We start from the raw sequence: 19,620 nt of genomic DNA, 5'->3' as shown, positions 1-19,620 counted from the left end.
TTCATTGTAGTACATGAACGATAGCTAGGACATAGAAATAACTTAGATATCCATTGGAAGACAAATGGATAAGGAAGTTGTGGTTCATATACACAGTGAGATATTACTCAGCTATTAAAAAAGAACATATTTGAGTCAGTTGTAATGCAGAGGATGAAACTGGAGCCTATTATACAGAGTGAAGTAAGTCAGAAAGAGAAACACCAATACAGTATATTAACTCATGTATATTGAATTAAGAAAGACAGTAGCAGCCATCCTATATGCAAGGCAGCAAAAAAGACACAGATGTAAAATCAGACTTTTTGACTATGAGAGAAGGTGAGGGTGGGATGATTTGAGAGAATAGCATTGAAATATGTATATTACCATATGTAAAATATGATAAGATAGACTTCAATGCAAAGAAATAGGGGGAAACAATAGAACGGGAAAAACTAGAAATTTCTTCAAGAAAATTAGAGACACCAAGGGAACATTTCAGGCAAACATGGGCAGAATAAAGGATAGAAATGCTACAGATCTAACAGAAGCAGAAGATATCAAGAAGAGGTGGCAAGAATACACAGAAACTACACAAAAAATTATCTTTATGGCCCAGATAACCACGATGGTGTTATCACTAATCTAGAGCCAGATATCCTGGACTGAAAAATTAAGTGGGCCTTAGGAAGCATCGCTACAAACAAAGCTGGTGGAGGTGATACAATTCTAGTCAAGCTATTTCAAATCCTAAAAGATTTTGATGTGAAAATGCTGCACTCAATATGCCAGCCAATTTGGAAAACTCAGAAGTGGCCACAGGGCTGGAAAAGGTCAGTTTTCATTTCAATCCCAAAAACGAGCAATGGTGAAAAATATTCAAACTACTACCAATTTCACTCATCTCACATGCTAGCAAAGTAATGCTCAAAATTCTCCAAGCCAAGCTTCAGCAGTACATGAACTATGAAGTTCCAGATATTCAAGCTGGATTTAGAAAAGGCAGAGGAACCAGAGATCATATTGCCAGCATCCTTTGGATAATAGAAAAAGCAAGGAAAATCCAGGAAATCATCTACTTCTGCTTTATTGATTACACCAAGGTCTTTGACTGTGCAAATCACAACAAACTGTGGAAATATTAAAGAGTTGGGAATATCAGACCACCTTACCTGCCTCCTGAGAAATCTGTATGCAGGTCAAGAAGCAACAGTTAGACCCGGACATGGAACAACAGGTTGGTTCCAAATTGGGAAAGGAGTATGTCAAGGCTGTATATTGTCACTCTGTTTATTTAATTTATATGCAGAGTACATCATGCACAATGCTGGGCTGGGTGAACCACAAGCTGGAATTTAGATTGCTGGGAGAAATATCAATAACCTCATATACGTAGATGCCAACTCCCTTATGGAAGAAAGTGAGGAGGAACTAAAGAGCCTCTTGATGAAAGTGAAAGAGGAGAGTAAAAAGCTGGCTTAAAACTCAACATTCAAAAAATGTAGATCATGGCATCCAGTCCCTTCACTTCATGGCAAATTATATAGGGAAATGATGGAAACAGTGAGAGTCTTTATTTTCTTGGGCTCCAAAATAACTGCAGAAATTAAATAACTCCGTGAAATTAAAAGACATTTGCTCCTTAAAAGAAAAGCTATGACCAACCTAAACAGCAAAGTAAAAAGCAGAGACATTACTTTGTCAGCAAATGTCTGTCTAATCAAAGCTATGGTTTTCCAGTAGTCACATATGGATGTAAGAGTTGGATTGTGAAGAAAATTGAGCACCAAAGAATTGATGCTTTTGAACTGTGGTGGTGGAGATGACTCTTCAGAGTCCTTTGGACTTCAAGGAGATCAAACCAATCAACCCTGAAGGAAATCAGTCCTGAATATTCATTGGAACGACTGAGGCTGAAGCTCCAATACTTTGGCCACCTGATGCAAAGAACTGACTCATTGGAAGAGACCTTGATGCTGGGAAAGATTGAAGGCAGTGGGAGAAGGGAATGACAGAGGATGAGATGGTTTGATGGCATCACCATATCAATGGACATGAGTTTGAGCAAGCTGCAGGAGTTGGTGATGGACAGGGAAGCCTGGTGTGCTTCAGTGCATGAGGTCACAAAGAGTCGGACGTGACTGTGTGACTGAACTGAACTGAAAATAGATGACCAATACAAGTTTGATGCTTGAAACAGGGCACACAAAGCTAGTGCTCTGGGACAACCCAGTGGGATGGGGTGTCGAAATAGGTGGGCGAGGGATTCAGGTTGGGAAAACACATGTGTACCCATGGCTGATTCATGCCAATGTGTGACAGAAACCACCACAATATTGTAAAGTAATTATCATTTAATTAAAATAAGCAAATTAATTTTAAAAATAATATAATAATATCAGAAAAGAGTAATTTGCTTAGTTAATATTCATTTTGTGATTTCAAATTATCTGGTGAGCTCTTTAAATCTCATGAGCTGAAAAACTATCAAATGCTGGCCATTCACAAATATGTATATCCTGTGTGGCCCTCATCTATAAGATAAATAAAATAGATACTCTTATTCAAATCACCTGTACTTCTCCACTTAAACACCTAAGAATCATCTCAAACTTAATTGTCAAAAACAATCAACTAACTGCCTCCACTTCCCAAACACCTTGCTTCTCTTGCTTTATTCCCTATAATCAGGGTAACTCTACAACTCATAATTCAGAGGTACTTTTGAGATTGAGAGGGGGAATGTTAATAATCTATCTCAATAAAATGTAACTGCTTTTATTCATTTCCAAAGCTTAAAATCTTGGAATCACTTCTGTGAACTTTTAATTTCATATCCTGTATTCAGTCTGTCAGCAAATATTTTCAGTTCTGTGTCAGAATTAAATTATATTTCACTACCTCCAGAATTACACATGCTGTATTATAATTCCTTTTCTGTACCTTCTCTAAAATATCCTTGCCTCCAAACATGTCTCTCTAAAATCTATTTTAAGCACAGCATCTGACATAATCCTTTTAAAATATAAATCATATCATGTCATTCAAAATTCTCTTATAATGTCCCATAATATCCAAACATAAGCAGATTTCATAAAATGGACACAATCCTTCACTAGCTGCTCCTTTTCCAACCCATTGTCTCTTTGACATCATTTGCTGTTACTCTCCTACTTGCTTGCTCCTCTTCAGTGATATTGCTTCCTTGCTTCTCTTTGAACATTTCAGGTCTTAGATTTCCTGTGCTGTTTCTTCTCTCTACAACTTTCATCACTCATTCAAATCTGTGTCCCAGTGAAACTTTCTAAGTGTCCTTTCAGGTCCCTATTCACAATTACATTTGTGACCATTAGGCATTCTACATATTTTGCTCATCTGTTCACTGTCTGCAACTAACTACTACAATGATAACTCTATAAAGATGTGAAGTTTTTTCCATTTTCTCCCTACTGCCAAGACCCAAACCAATGCTCACAATCACAAAATATCTTTTAAAGAAGTAATTAATTAATTGACAAGTTTTATATTTAGATTCAAATAATATCTGCACCAGCAAATAAGTGTGGGTTAATGATTATAGATATGAAATTGAATTTTAATATAATTATATTTTTATTTTATTAAGTGATGAAGACAGTACCTACACTATGTCATGTGACTGTTTTTCTCTTCTGCCTGGTAAAATGGAAATTTTTTCCCATTTTAAGTAATAAAAATATCCATTCATATACAACTTCAAACTCAATTCTTGCATGGGTAAGTTCTACAATGTAAATAATACAAAACACCAATACAGATTTAATTACTTTCTCTCTTGTAATTTTTTTTTCCTATTTAGAAAGAACTATATAGTATGTATCGGAGAAGGCAATGGCACCCCACTCCAGTACTCTTGCTTGGAAAATCCCATGGACGGAGGAGCCTGTTAGGCTGCAATCCATGGGGTTGCTAAGAGTCGAACACGACTGAGTGACTTCCCTTTCACTTTTCACTTTGATGCATTGGAGAAGGAAATGGCCATCCACTCCATTGTTCTTGCCTGGAGAATCCCAGGGATGGGGGAGTCTGGTGGACTGCCGTCTATGGGGTCTCACAGAGTCAGACACGACTGAAGTGACTTAGCATAGCATAGCATAGCGTATAGTATGTATGCATGGCTCTTTTTTAGCTTCTATTTATTTTGAATTGATAAATCAAGAAACTCACTAATCACTGCACCATTACAATTAATTGAATTTAAGTATGAGTTAATGTGTTCTCCCTTGGACAGCAAAGAGAACAAACCAGTCAATCCTTAAGGAAATCAATCCTGAATATTCATTGGAAGGACTGATGCTGAAACTGAATCTCCAATACTTAGGCCACCTGATGAGAAGAGCCAACTTATTGGAAAAGACCCTGATTCTGGGAAAGACTGAAGGCAGAAGGAGAAGGGGACAACAGAGGGTGAGATAGTAGGATGGCATCACTGACTCAATGGACATGAGTTTGAGCAAGCTCTGGGAGATGGTGAAGGACAGGGAAGCCTGGGGTGTTGCAGTCCATGGGATTACAAAGAATTGGATATAACTGAGTGACTGAACAACAAATGTGTAAATACAGTTTTACATGATAAGGAATTTCTACCAGCTTCATAACGAATGCATATGTGTTAGTGTCTTCCGAACTTGGTCTGATATATAAAACTGTTACATTATACTAAACAAATGTTTCTCAGTTAGTTTTCAAATAGGACAAATTCCCTCTGACAATGTTTTTCAATAAAAATTTTTAAAATGGGCATTTAAGGAGATTCACTTTAAAGAATATAAAACAATAGGCTCATACTGTAATTTTTACCACTTAAATGAAATATAGCTTTGATTTCTTAAAACATTAGCATACTCAAAAGAATTGTTACTTCTAAAGGTATAAAAGTTAAGTAATGAATCAAAGAAAGCATTGTGGCAGTCTTGCTATAGGAAATTATAAACATTGACCTTAAACCAGTGTTTCTACCAATAGGTAAAAAAAATGTGATTTGCATTTTTAAGAGAAAATAATGGCATCATATTTCAAATATATATTTGAAATTAAATTCACCCATAAATGTTATAATAGCAATAATATTAAGTAATAACTGTAATTCCAAAGTGAGAAAAATATAACAAAATTCACTATTCCCAACATAAATATGTTATAAAATAGCATCATGTAATGAAAAAAAAAATGAGGAAAGATAAAAGCAATACTATGTTCTTTATTGTTCCCCCTAAATATCATATTAATTTAAAGACTCTTAATAGTTAATCTTTTACAGTATATATTGCTTTAAGGAAGGATGGTTAATATTTTACCCACTTGGTGTTTGATAAAATCTTAACACAAGTAGAAGTTTCATTGATTTCCTAAGGAGGAACCAGGGATCCATACACAAAACAAGAGATATTATTCTTGGAAAGAAAGATCTCACAATTCATTTAGTTTCTATTGCCAAAGAATTTCAAAAACTAATTTGTCTGGGCAGAGTCTCATCTCTCCAGGATTGTCTTAGGTGTGGTCTAAATGTGCAGTTCAGCTGACCTCTCAAGGTCACTTCCAGATTTATGAGCTTGTGAAATTCCTTAAAGCCATTTCTTTTCCAGGCTAACGTACACTGTTTCCACTTTCCTTAACAGATGAAAAAAGCCTTTGTTCATGCTCTAAAGAAAGCAGATCACTGAATACTGTTTTTTTCCATGAAACTGAACAATTCAGAACTCTTTTGTTTAATGCAGAATTGCTAAGAGCAGTCCTCCCCAATGTGTTACTATCATATTTCAAACCATGCCACATGCTGCTGAAAGGTTCCTCTCTAAATGCCATAGGATGGATTGAAACATGGTCACCCAAGGTAATTCTTTCTGGAACAATGAGGGCCTACTATGATTACAAAAAAACACAGTTTTGCTTCTTTCTTCCTCTGAATTGCTTTCATCCCAAAAGATAGGTTTCTATAATTTTAGCCTGAGATAGATTTGTTTTCCTCTGCAAATATTTGAAAATGAGAGTTATGTCTCAGGTGAATACACGTCTACTACTCTAATCACAAAATAACATCAGAATTCTAGATATTTGACCCCTGAACTGTTATCACTATTGTAACTTCTTAAAAGTTCTTAGTAGACTGAGATGGAAACACACTGACCTTCTTGATGAAGATATCAACTATAGCTTGCTTGTATAATCTACTCATCTATTTCAAAAATAGTGAGAAATTGCATCCTTTTTTTTTTTCTTTTCTTTCTTTTTTTAAATTTTATTTTATTTAACTTTACAATATTGTATTGGTTTTGCCATATATCAAAATGAACCTGCCACAGGTATACATGTGTTCCCCATCCTGAACCCTCCTCCCTCCTCCCTCCCCATACCATCCCTCTGGGTCGTCCCAGTGCACCAGCCCCAAGTATCCAGTATTGTGCATCGAACCTGGACTGGCGACTCATTTCATATATGATATTATACATATTTCAATGCCATTCTCCCAAATCATCCCACCCTCTCCCTCTCCCGCAGAGTCCATAGAGAGAAATTGCATCTTATAAATCATTCACATATGTAATTGGCAAGCAACATTATCCCATCTCTGTAGCACATATTTAATTTCATGGAAATATATACCATTACTAATAAAGTATGACAATAAAACAGTAATGCAATTTAATGAAAAAATAGAAAATTATCATTGCTTTGTTTAAAAAAAATGCTACATTAAAAATATAAAACATTGTCTCTTTTAAGCAAATACCAAATGAATTCAAAATAACTGCATTATTCCAATAATCCTGGCAACCTGTCTGAAGTTTATGGTTTTATATTATATCACTTGGGGCCTCCCAGGTGGTGCTAGTAATAAAGAACCCATCTGCCAATGCAGGAGACATAAGAGATATGGATATGATCCCTGGGTCAGGAAGATCCCTTGGAGGAGGGCATGGCAACCCACCTCAGTATTCTTGCCTGGAGAATACCATGGACAGAGGAGCCTGGTGGGCTACAAGTCCACAGGGTCACAAAGAATCAGATGTAACTGAAGTGACTTAGCACATACACACACAAGGTATCACTTATATATGGAATCTAAAATACAACAAAAATGAACTTATTTACAGAAAAGAAACAACACACAGACATATAGAATAGACTTGTGGTTGCCATGGATGAGGGGAGGATTGGGAGTTTAAGATTAGCAGATGCAAAATATTATATATACAATGGATAAACAACAAGGTCATACTGTATAGTCCTGGGAACTCTATTCAATATCTTGTGATAAACCATAATGGAAAATAATATGAAAAAGAATACATATATGTATAATTGAATCACTGTTGTACACAGAAATAAAAATAACACTAAATCTATATGTCAATAAATGTAAAAAGTTTTAAGTAAAATTAAAATAGCTTTAATCTATATTTTCTTAGCTTAAGAAAATTTATTATGGCATAAACAAATGGGCATATGTATAGTTAGCAGTTTTAATTATATAAACTTAGACCAGGGATTCATATATATGTATTTAAGAATGGTAAAACAAAACAAAAACAAAACAAACAAAAAAACAAGAATGGCAAAACAAAAGTGCCTTTAAAAAGTTAGTTCATTGCTCCCTTTAATAATGTTATGTTGTATCATTATGTATGATTTATTTTCAAATATTTGACTCAAATAGAAAAGACCATATCTGAGTTTGCTCCCAGCTATGTTCAGCCTACAATATCTCTTCTCAGTTTTTCCCAATATCTTCAGCATCCTTGGTATTTATTTTTTAATATATTGTATTTTTCTTGTGGTTAAAACACACATAACATTACATTTTTCATCTTAACCATTTTTAATTGTATAACTCAATAGTGTTAAATATATTTGCATTGTTTGCATTAGAACTTTAGGACTTGTTCACCTAGCAAAACTGAGTTTGATAACTATTTTTTATCCTATGATTATTTTCACTATAAAAGGGAAATGCTTTCTATCCTTTTTAATTATTTTTAAGAATTAAAGTTATGCTTTCAACTATCAGTTTGACCTTAATCTAATTCCCCCTTAACACAAAATCATGAATTCATATAGTGACATCAATTAATCCAAAATACTTTGTCTCCAATCACTGAGGAGGCTAAATACAAAATCTACTCTTCTCTTTGAGTTAGTCCTCTCCTATCTTCTTAGAGTCAGCAAAATAAATTAAACTATACTCATGTCTGAATTCCTTCTAAGAATTAAATTAAGACAGAACTTCATGTAAGAGTAGGTATAACCTCACTGTCCAGGCCACATTCCAAACAAACTATTTTCTTTGTATGGATATAACTTCTCCTTGCTTATTTGGTGTGGTGCTAGACCTTGTTTCATCCATGTTTCATTCATTCTGTTTTGTAGCATGTTTGAGAAGAAAAGTTAACCAAAAAGTTTTAAAAATAGAGTTCCACTCTTTTGGCTTCATCTACTTAATTTCTTTATTTAATCATGCTTTTAAATATTTAAAATATTTACATTGAAATATTTCAACACATATTGGTATCTCCTGTTTAATATCTTCCTATCACCCTCTCTATGCACTGATTTACAAAATATCATTTTCTAAACTTTTATACTATTGATTTTGACATCCCATTCTGCTGTCTTAATCACAGTAAGAACTAGTATGCCCAATTCCAACCCTCTTGCTTCATTGACTTCCTTTCATCTCCGTACCTTGAGGTCTTAAGGCAAACGAAAGTTGATTAAAACTGACTTTAATGCCCCTTTAAATTCATCCCAGAAAACATAAACAAAAAACCCATAAAACTATGTTTTATCATAGGCAGTCTTATCTTAATAATGGAAGAACTCAAGTCAATTTCTAGGCATAAGGACTCTAATACTACAACTAGTCGAAAGATTGAACATTAAAAATTTCCAGGTGTTGACATAATACCCTTGTGAGTTTGAACAGTCATGTCTTGTCATTTCCAACTGATGAACTAAGGCAGGCACCTGAAAACAACTGTTGAAGGAGAGGCAGAAAGTTAAGACAGTTTGTACCAATTGCTGAATGTTGCTTTTCCTGAGTCTGTTATTAAGTGATCATATTCTAGCTGCATGTATTATATAAAATCATGTCCACACCCACTAAGTAAGCAGCACTGATCTGCATAGAAGAGAATGTAAAAATTTCAACATTACTATTCCAACAGAACTGTCATGTTAATAACATAGTGAACAAATCACATATGGAGGTTTTTGATTCCTGAGTTAGGTTAATTTCAATTTCCCTAAATCATTGATTATATATGATAAAGTAAACATTGAATTCAGATTCAATTTAAGTATCTTGAATATTTATATAATGATCACAATAGTAGATGATAGGAGAAAAACCAAAAGAAATTATAATACAAGGACATTTGTCTCAAGGTTATAATAGACAGGTAAAGAAATAAACATAATTATTTAAAATAATATATGTTCTAGAAGGTAGTGTTTCATTCAGTGCTAGAATATTAGGTGCATAAAGTACTAGTGACATTATAAAACATAAAAAGTTATGAAGATACTACAGAAAAATTTGGTAAAGGAGGGGAAATGTATTATGAAAAAAAGTTAAGCTTTGGGGTTAATAGCAATTATTTTGTCTGACTAGAATAAAGAATTTTCACTGGTAATAGTGAGAGACAGGATGGGTAAATCAGTATATAAAGAACCTTGAATGCTAGTCTAAGAAATAGGTCTTAATATGATAAGCAGTGAAGTAAATGCGTCTCACAGCAGAAATGGTGTGATAGTATCATGAAAGGGACATTTTGTTCTCACAGGAGCTCAAGAATGCTTAATAAAGTTGTACTGTTCCATCCAAACTAGTTCATGAATATTTAAAATCTGTTCTGATTAATGCCCTTGTTTTTTCTAAATGGTTTTAAAATGGTACAAGGTACAAAGTATTGTTTCTTTCTCACTGGGGGAAGAAGTTCTATCTGCATTGAGTGATAGGATAATCTTCCTAGGGCAGTGTAAAAGGATCTCAAATGTCAGACTTCTCTGTGCTCCTTAAGACTTCCAAAGTGATTAAAGAATTTATATAAAGTCATTCTCTTCATAAAATTATTTTAGATTGCAAAATAATATGCATTTGAAGGAATTTTCTAAATTGCTAAAACCATATATTTGCTTAGGTTTCAAAAAGTCTTGTGGTTAAAAGCTGGCACATAATGTCAGGACATCTGTAACCTTTGTTTCTCTTTAAACACTGCGTTTTTAGCAAATCATTTCTGCTGGTTTCCATGCTTGTCTTTCCTCATGGAAAACTCTCTAGATTCAAGATCTAAAAAAAACAATTTTTTGGCTTATTTAAATCTCTATCTGGTATCTATAATCTCAATATCCTTCTCCATGTTCCTTTAGTCAACTTTTGATTGCACCTGTGAAATTAATTTATAGTGGAGAGGTATTATAATACCTGCTTCTCACCACCTTGCAATCATGTATAAGAATAACTATTATAGTAGAACTGAAGGCTGACAGCTCTTCTGAAAGAAGTGTGTTTGTTAGAAATATGTCTGCGGAAATGAGCACAGAACAAAATCTCTTCTGGTAATTATTCTTTCTAAAATATTTGCCTTAAACATATAAATATTTAAATTAAAACATAATAACTACTAACTGCATTAAATAAGTCTATCATAAAGGCCTCTCAAGCATTTTTCAAAAAGTCCAATTAATTGCTATTAAAATAGCTCTCTCTCTCTCTGTTTTCATGCATGTATGTGACTATACCTTTATACCGCCTTTTTGAAATTTACTTAGTACCCAATATTTACCAGTTAATTTGTCATTGAGATACCATTTCACTGATATTTAAAGGATATTCTCTCTCCAGTGTTCTTATTTTTTAAATTAGGCAAATTTTATTAGTTATAACGTAAAATTTGACTAAATTCCTAGTTTTATTTTTGCAGTAACAAAAATTCTGTCAATTGATCAGATCATTCTATCAACAAAGTATCTTTTCCTTTTGGATTTTTTTAAATTAAAAATATGGAAATAAAATATTTCCTTGAGGATTAATTTATTTAAGTTAAAATTGACTTAATTTCTGACACATTCAACTATTATATAATTTACTTAAGACATTACAGACATTTTATCTCAGGATACTTGATATGAAAAATAGTGTAGAAACATAAAAGAAATAACTATCTTAAAATGTTACCCATGTCTATAGATATATCTTATGTCATTGATCATTTGGCTACAATTTTTTTGTGCACTCACATATGTATGTGAATTTTCTGATCTATTATTTTTTTTCTTTTGTATGAAAATCTTATCAATTATGATTTATTTTATTTTTTTAATTTTATTTTATTTTTAAACTTTACATAATTGTATTAGTTTTGCCAAATATCAAAATGAATCCACCACAGGTATACATGTGTTCCCCATCCTGAACCCTCCTCCCTCCTCCCTCCCCATACCATCCCTCTGAGTCATCCCAGTGCACTAGCCCCAAGCATCCAGTATCGTGCATCGAACCTGGACTGGCATCTCGTTTCATACATGATATTTTACATTACTATGGAACTTTGATCTTACCCTGTAACATATGACAAGCAAACAATTATCTAGATTGGCTTTAATTGTGGCAAAATGTGGTTGACTACTGAAAAAAAAGTGAAAATTACATGTTTTCCACCTTTCAAATGTATTGTTTAAGTGAAGCTTTCTCCATTTTTCTCCTAAGTTTTTCTAGCTTTGGTATAGGTAAATAGTCAGTGAATTTTAAAATAATGCAGAGCATAATATGCACTGTGACAAGATGTCTTTTCAATCCCTGGCCTCAACTTCTGTGTCATTCTAGCCATCATCACAGCTTAAATATATGACCCTTTTAAAACACTGAATAAGCGCTCCCCTAACTAAACTTCCTGGCTTCCCTGGAGGCTCAGACGATAAAGAATTCACCTGCATTGTAGGAGACCTCTCTTTGAACCCTGGTTCAGGAAGATACCCTGGAGAGGGAATGGCTACCAACTTCAGTATTCTTCCATGGAGAATTCCATGGACAGAGGAGCCTGGTGAGCTACAGTCCATAGGGTCACAAAGAGTCAGACAGGACTGATTGACTAACACTTTCATTTTCAACTAAACTCCATGGTCCAGAATTTTAACACATTACACACTCCTCTTTGTACAAGACATCAGATGTTTAGATCGGAAAGGCAGTGTTCTTTGCATACTAACTAATCAGACACTCACACAGGATTCTAAGAGTCAAGGGAAGAGTAAAAAAGAGAAATAAGGGAGTGGACATGGAAGTTTCCTGAGAAAATAGGTTTTGGTAGGTAACAAGGACAGGTAGAGAGGAGAAGAAGGTAGAATGGAAGAAAAAGAAGAAGAAGAAAGGAGGATAAAGGGATAAAAGAATATTATCCTATCTCAAATTTTGCATAGGATGATCTCTTGTTTACAGCACAAGCACCAAAACTCATATTAATTTTCACTGTTACTTGCATTTCTCAAAATTCTTGTGTTTAGCTAGAAAAAAGTTCAGACTAAATCATATTTGACAATCCTTCTGTGAGTTTAGTTGACAGAGGCTTCTACTGGCAGAAAAGGAACTAAATTCAAGTAATTTACTTTGGTCCCCACAGTGATTTTAAAAATCTCTAGAATTTGAATATCTTTTCACGGTGCATGTAAAGTTCCTCACTACTCTCTAATATTTTATAAACTTCCTGGTTTACTCATTTACCTGTCTCAAGTCTGAAATCATTTGCCTTTCCTACCATGACTTATTGCTTCTGATTTGTGTTATTGTTCCAGCCCCAGAATGTGATACTCTGGAACACAGACATGAAGGTATTAAATTTCTCCTCTATGAGCATGCTTTCTTAAAACAGCCTCCTTCCCCATCAAAGACTTGAAATTCGGAAATCCTGTGGAGCACAATCAGAAGATGTGCTTTTATTTCTTGTGTGGCTGGTTCACTGATCTCTCCATTGAGCAAATTTCTACCCATGAATTAAGCATTTAAAATCATCTCATATATATGGAATTTAGAAAGATGATAACAATAACCCTGTGTACGAGACAGCAAAAGTGACGCTGATGTATGGAACAGTCTTATGGACTCTGTGGGAGAGGGAGAGGGTGGGAAGATTTGGGAGAATGGCATTGAAACATGTAAAATATCATGTATGAAACGAGATGCCAGTCCAGGTTCAGTGCATGATACTGGATGCTTGGGGCTAGTGCACTGGGACGACCCAGAGGGATGGTATGGAGAGGGAGGAGGGAGGAGGGTTCAGGATGGGGAGCACATATATACCTGTGATGGATTCATTTTGATATTTGGCAAAACTAATACAATTATGTAAAGTTTAAAAATAAAATAAAATTTAAAAAAATCATCTCAAATTGTTTTGTGGGAAATATTGCTTTGAAGATATCACAGAATGTTGAGTAACCACTTCCTGCTTTTCAAAGTTATAAAATGATGATGAATTGCAAGTGCCTCAGTGTTAGATGACTTTTCCAATTTTTTGATTATTGCCTAGAAATCCCTGTTACATATATGGCCCTGGGACTCAAACTATTTTAGCAGTTTAAGTTAACATATGTTCCGTGTTTTGTTTTGCTTTTTACACGTTTGGTAAATAAATATTAGTTTTCATGTAAAAACAGAATGTTCCTTTTAGAATGTACAATTTAAATATTTTCTGACCACAATTTTTTATAAATAGTAAAATAATAATTACGTTTACCATTAATAATAACTAAAAGATTATGGTATCTACGATTGTAACTGTAGCAGAACAGAGAAAAATTTTGGTCATTATTTGGCTAAATGGCACCCCCTAGTATTTCAGGTTTGAAAATGATGTTTGTGAACTGCCCTGACAGTCCAGGGGTTAAGACTCCATGTTTCCACTGCAGGGGGACATGAATTCAATTCCTAGTCAAGGAACTGAGATCCCACATGCCCACATGGGGTAGCAGAATAATGATAATAATAATAAAACAGGTAATAAATATTCTGTAGCCTTGAGAAGACAGGTAGATAGATAGTTGTACTCAGTCATGTCTGACTCTGTGACCTCATGGACCATAGCCTGCCAGACTTCTCTGTCCATGGGATTCTCCAGGCAAGAATACTAGAGTGGGTTGCCATTTCCTCCTGCAGAGGATCTTCCCAAGCCAGGAATCAAACCCACATCTCCTTCATTGCAGGCAGATTCTTTACTGCTGAGCCACCAAGAAAGCCTTGAGCAGTAAAATCATATTTTTATAAGCATGACTTATTGGACTAAAATATTAATTTAATTTTCAATAACATTAAAATATAGATTGTTTTGGGAAATATATTGATCAATGATGTTCTTATATAAATGTAGGATATTTATGGCTTGAATCATGTAATTGTTAATTAAAACTCTAAAGGAAACTTCAAATCTATTTAGTACAAATCTTTCATTATGTACATAAGGAAACTGATGCCCAAAGAAAATAATTTGTTAATTGTTTTATGCATGATGCCATGCTTACCACTTTACAAACGTTATGTCGAATAACCCTTATAAGAACTACATGTGGTAGAGATGATGATGACGATGATAATGATGATGATACTCATTTCATAAAAGGGAAAACTGAAGCTTAAAGTGATTGTTACTTGTAAAGATCTACAAAGTTATTAGGTAGCAAAGCCTGCTTTTAAACCAGGGCTGTTTAGCATACTTTTTCAGAAACAGCTTTAAAGAGATATCATGCATTTAAAGAGGTATCATACATTTCACCTATTTAAAATGTATAATTCACTGACTTTTAGCACATTCATAGAGTGTGATCCATCATCACTACAAAGTTTAAATTATTTCATCACTTTAAAAAGAAACCCTATACCCATGAGTGGTTATTTCCTGTATTGTATCTGTGTGTATATGTAATTCTCTGTATATTATGACCTTTTGACATCTTAAAAATTCTTTTCTAGCTAGGGAGATACTGTCCCTTCTTAGGTTACCAATTATTAGAACTAGCAAAGGGTCCAGGCCCCTGTTGTGAGCATACTTTTGATATGCAAAGTAACCAATTCAGGGTCACACCTCCTCTTTCTGGTCTGCATACCTCAGGAGGCAATACACTGTTGCCTTAATCATCCTGGGGCTATGTACCAGGCAACTTGCCCAAAACTCATAGAAATTATTCAAACTAGGTCAATTCTAATATCTTCTCTCTGCCTCATCTTGACTTTCTGGAAAACTCCAATAAAGGCTCTGGTCTAAACCTTCCCCTCACTTCTGCCTCCTAATCAGCCTAGTCTCTATCCCATGTTGCCCTGCCTGGTGTGTTGTACCTCCTGTCTCTAGGACCTATGAATATGATAAACTATTTTTCATCCTGGGTCTCTCCCCTGTCTCTTCTTGTGGCCATTTTTTACTATCTCATAAAACAATACCAAACATCCCAAATGTTTCCACCAGAGCACCAGCAGCAAGCAACTATTAATCTACTTTATATCTTAAATATTGCCTATTCTAGACAAATAATGTAAATGGAATTAGTGTTCCTTTGTGAGCAGCTTCAATGTTGTAGCATGTATCAGTACTCTATTTCTTTTTATCAAACATTCTATTATATGAATATATGTTTTATTTATCAGATTTATAGATCACGTTTTATTTGTCAGATGATGGATGTTTATATTGTTCTACTTTTTGGCTGCAAAGAATAGTGCTGCTAAGAATGTTCACATAGTTTTTTAGGTGGATATGTATTTTAAATTCTCTAGGTATGGAATTATTGGGTCATATGGTAACAGTATGTTTAAATAATTAAATGTCAGATTGTATCCAAAGCACTAGTATATAAATTTTCCACATCATCCGTATTTTTTATTATCTGACTTTTTGATTGTAGCTATCACAGTGTAAGTGAAGTGGTGTATTACGGGTTGGCCAAAAAAGTTTGTTTGAGTTTTTCCATAAGATGGCATGGAAAAACTCAATTTTTTTGATCAACACAAAATTTTTTACTCAATTTTAATTTCTCTGATGACTAATTACGTTAAGCATCTTTTGATGTGCTTTTTGTTCACTTACCTACCTTCTTTGCAGAAATGTTTTTTTTTCCAAGTCTTTTGTTAATGTTTTAATTGGACTGCCTTTTTGTTGTCAAGCTTTAAGGATTTTTTAAAAAATATTCTAGATACAACTCCATTATCAGATTATTTTAACATGATTTTTCTACTGCTCTGTGAGTTGTCTTTACACTTTCTTGATGGTGTCCTCTGAAACATGATATTTTAAAAAATTTGTGATGTCTAGTTTTTCTTCTATGGCTTCTGCACATATGTTTAATTCTAAGTTCAATTCAGTTCAGTTGCTTAGTTGTGTGCGACTCTTTGTGACCCCATGGACTGCAGCACACCAGGCTCCCCTGTCCATCACCAACTCTCAGAGCTTACTAAAACTGCTTTTGAACTGTGGTGTTGGAGCAGACTCTTGGGAGTCCCTTGGATGGCAAGGATATCCAACTTATGTCCCTTGGATGGCAAGGATATCCAACTACTCCATCCTAGAGGAAATCAGTCCTGAATATTCATTGGAAGGACTGATGCTGAAGCTGAAACCCCAATACTTCGGCCACCTGATGCAAAAAACTAACTCATTTGAAAAGACCCTAATTCTGGGACAGACTGAAGGTGGGAGGAGAAGGGGATGATAGAGTTAATTCTGAGAGTCATATAGTCTTTGCCCTTACATTTATGTCTTTTTTTTTTTTTCTGGATACATTTTGAGTTAATTTGCTTTCTACGGTGTGAAGTAGAAATCTAACTTCTTCTTTGGCGTGAATATATACAGTTGTCTCAGAATATTTGCTGAAAAGAGTCTCTGTCCCATATATGTCTTGGCTCCGTGGCATATGTTCTGAAACTCTGCACTATTTGTTCCCAATTACAGTTAGTTTAGTAGCAGCCTTAAGAATAGAAACTAATCTACTTTATTTAGACAAATATTTGTTGATCAAAATTCTATTAAGTACATTATTAGTTATTTTAATAAGGCCTTACTCCTTACAAAACTTTTGCACAATCACAATTTTTTGACCCTAAGAGCAACCTAATGAGGTTTATGAATGTCTTAATTTTTAAAAGTAAGGGAAACTGAACTTTAAAAAAGCCAAGTGACTTACCTAAGGACATAAAATTAGTGGTACCAGAGTTGATATCTTCTGCTCCAAAGCCAATGTTACGTCACAGGGTTTAATCTCAAAAATATGCAAATATCTCATACAACTCAACAATAAGAAGACAAACAATGCAATTGAAAAACAGGCTGCTGCTGCCAAGTTGCTTCAGTCGTGTCCGACTCTGTGCGACCCCATAGACGGCAGCCCACCAGGCTCCTCCGTCCCTGGGATTCTCCAGGCAAGAACACTGGAGTGGGTTGCCGTTTCCTTCTCCTGAAAAACAGGGAGGAGATGTAAATAGACATTTCTCCAGAAAAGACATACAGATGGCCAATAGGACATAAAACGTTGTTCAATATCTCTAATTACTAGAGAAATGGAGATAAAACCCACAATGAGGTACTACCTTACACTAGTAAGAATGAATACCATTAAAAAGCCTACAAATAGCAAATGCTAGAGAGGGTGTGGAGAAAAGGGCATCCTCTCACACTATTGGTGGGAATGTAAGTTGGTGCAGCCACTGTGGAAAACAATATGGAGGTTCCTTGGGAAACTAAACCAGAATTGCCATATGATTCAGCTATCCCATTCCTGGGCATATACCCAGGCAGAATTATAATTCAAAAAGATACATGCAACATTATATTCATAGCGGTACTATTCACAATAGCCAATATGTTAAAAAAAAAAAAAAAAAAGAAGAAGGAGAAGAAGTGAAAGTGTTACTAAATCGTGTCTGCATCTTTGCAATCACTTGGACTATAGACAGCCAGGGTCCTTTGTCCATGGAATTCTCCAGGCAAGAATGCTGCTACTGCTAAGTTGCCTCAGTCGTGTCCGACTCTGTGCGACCCCATAGAGGGCAGCCCACTAGGCTCCTCTGTCGCTGGGATTCTCCAGGCAAGAATACTGGAGTGGGTTGCCATTTCCTTCTCCAATGCATGAAAGGGAAAAGTGAAAGTGAAGTCGCTCAGTCGTGCCCGACTCTTAGTAACCCCATGAACTGGAGCCTACCAGGCTCCTCCATCCATGGGATTTTCCAGGCAAGAGTACTGGAGTGGGGTGCAATTGCCTTCTGGAATGGGTATACATTCCCTTCACCAGGGGATCTTCCCAGCCCAGGAATCGAACTCGAATCTCCTCTATTGCAGGCAGATTATTTACTATCTGAGCCACCAGAGAGTCTGTCATGTATGATGAATGTGAGAGTTGGACTGTGAAGAAAGCTGAGCACCAAAGAATTGATGCTTTTGAAGTGTGGTATTGGAGAAGACTCTTGACAGTCCCTTGGACTGCAAGGAGATCCAACCAGTGCATTCTAAAGAAGTTCAGTCCTGGGTGTTCTTTGGAAGGAATGATGCTGAAGCTGAAACTCCAGTACTTTGGCCACCTCATGCGAAGAGTTGACTTATTGGAAAAGACTCTGATCCTGGGAGGGATTGGGGGCAGGAGGAAAAGGGGACGACAGAGGATGAGATGGCTGGATGGCACCACCGACTCGATGGATGTGAGTTTGAGTGAACTCCGGGAGTTGGTGATGGACAGGGAGGCCTGGCATGCTGCAATTCATGGGGTCGCATAGAGTCTGACATGACTGAGCAACTGAACTGAACTGAACTGATATCATTTGAGTTTGATAAAATCACAAGTAAATGTCACTTATTAATTCACTGATTATTATCTTTAAAATATTTTATTATTTTAAATGTATTTCATGCAATACTTATTATATAAAGTTTAATTTAAAAATTCACATCAACCTGAAGAATAAAGTAACAATAATAATTGCTGTTGTCGTTCAGTAGCCCAGTCATGTCTGACTTTTTCTGACCCCATGGACTACAGGCCAGGCCTCCCTGTCCCCTACACTCTCCTGAAGCTTGCCCAAGTTCATGTCCATTGCATTGGTGATGCCATCCAGCCATCTCATCCTCTGACACCCTCTTCTCCTTCTGCCCTCAATCTTTCCCAGCATCAGGGACTTTTCCAATGAGTTGGCTTTTCCATCAGATGAGCAAAATACTGGAACTTCAGCTTCAGCATCAGTCCTTCCAATGAGTATATGGGCTTGATTTCCCCTAAGATTGACTGATTTGATCTCCTTGCTGTCCAAGGGACTCTCAGGAGTCTTCTCCAGCACCACAGTTTGAAGGTATCAGTTCTTTGCTGCTCTGTCTTCTTTACGGTCCATCTCTCACAATCATCTGTGACCACTGGAAAGACCATAGCCTTGACTATCCAGGCCTTCATTGAAAGAGTAGTATCTCTGCATTTCAACCCGCTGTCTAGGTTTGTCATAGCTTTCTTGCTGAGAAGCAATCATCTTCTGATTTCTTGGCTGCAGTCACCATCCACAGTGATTTTAGAGCCCAAGAAGAGGAAACCAGTCACTGTTTCCACATTTCCCGCTTCTATTTGCCATGAAATAATGGGGCCAGA

This window comes from Bos grunniens, chromosome X, assembly GCF_055505025.1.
Source record: "Bos grunniens cultivar Pamir isolate PY7600 chromosome X, Bosgru_T2T1.0, whole genome shotgun sequence".
Taxonomy (NCBI): Eukaryota; Metazoa; Chordata; class Mammalia; order Artiodactyla; family Bovidae; genus Bos; species Bos grunniens.
This window is presented reverse-complemented; position numbering follows the sequence as displayed.